The sequence below is a fragment of the Rutidosis leptorrhynchoides genome, chromosome 5 (assembly GCF_046630445.1).
Source record: "Rutidosis leptorrhynchoides isolate AG116_Rl617_1_P2 chromosome 5, CSIRO_AGI_Rlap_v1, whole genome shotgun sequence".
NCBI lineage: Eukaryota > Viridiplantae > Streptophyta > Magnoliopsida > Asterales > Asteraceae > Rutidosis > Rutidosis leptorrhynchoides.
In genome coordinates this window covers 26,867,990-26,869,215 of record NC_092337.1, presented here as the reverse complement: position 1 = coordinate 26,869,215, position 1,226 = coordinate 26,867,990, and the positions used below count along the sequence as shown (strand labels likewise).

Below are 1,226 nucleotides of genomic sequence, written 5' to 3'. Positions count from 1 at the left end.
AGGTCTTTGCTGATTGTAAGTATTATTGGATACTTGTTGATTGCTACGACCTTGTTGGTTGTTGTATGGAACATTTCGATTATAATTCTGGTTTTGATTGTAGTTTGGTCTTGGCGGTTGATAATTATTCTGATAATTATTTCCAGGCCTTTGATTTATGTATGAAACATTCTCTCTTTGTTCCATTGTTAGTTCAATACTGAGACAATCTTTTGTTAAATGTGGTCCTCCACACTGCACACAACTAATTCTTATTGAGTGGATATCTTTAGTCATCTTTTTCATTCGTCTCTCGACAGCATCTATCTTTGCCGATATCTTTTTTTTGGTGCCACTCATGTGAGTGGAAAGCAGTGTTATCAATAATTTTGTAAGCGTCAGTTGCTGTTTTCTTCATAATGGAACCACCAGCTGCTATATCGATGTCTTTGCGTGTAGTGATGTCGCATCCTTGGTAGAATATTTGTACTATTTGACAAGTGTCTAAACCATGTTGCGGACATCCTCTTAATAACTTTCCAAATCTTGTCCATGCTTCATATAAAGTTTCGTTTGGCTTTTGTGTGAACGTAACAATTTCTCCTTGAAGTCTCACGGCTTTAGATGCTTGAAAGAATTGTTTAAGAAAATTTTCAACTAAAACATCCCATGTATCAATAGCCCCTTTAGGTAACGATTCTAACCAATCTTTGGCTTCTCCCTTTAAAGTCTAGGGAAATAACATGAGATATATCTGTTCATCCTCCACTTCTCTTATTTTAAATAGAGTGCAAATCCTATTAAATATACGAAGATGTTCATTTGAATCTTCCTTCGGCACACCACTAAATTGGCATTGATTAGTTACCATGTGTAGGATTTGTCCTTTGATTTCATAATCTGGCGCATTAATGTCAGGTTGAGTAATTGCATGACCTTGGCTAGCGTGTTTAGCTCTCATTCGGTCTTCCATACTTAGAGGTTTCAGATTTTCCATGATTGAATTTGTTGAATCTGAATCACTAGAGGATTCTGATTTAATGGTCGGTTCCTCTACAATCTCTGTCTGAATTGTCCCTGAATATCTTCCGGATTCTCAATTGTGAGGTCGGGTTCAAAAAATGGATTATCGGAAATTTGAATTGGAGTACTTGGTCGACTAGATGACGATTCTAAAGAAAAATCAACGGCGACAATATTTGCTAGATGTCTTGATCGAGTTACAGGTGGTAAATGTACAAATGGTG

At 36.5% G+C, this 1,226-nt stretch overlaps 1 non-coding gene across 1 annotated transcript; it reads left to right on the top strand.

The window, feature by feature from the left end:
* Positions 1 to 485: 485 nt before the first annotated feature.
* LOC139850949 (small nucleolar RNA R71) lies at positions 486 to 592 on the top strand. Its single transcript, XR_011760321.1, has one exon. It is a non-coding gene; the product is annotated as a small nucleolar RNA R71 (small nucleolar RNA).
* Positions 593 to 1,226: the final 634 nt, after the last annotated feature.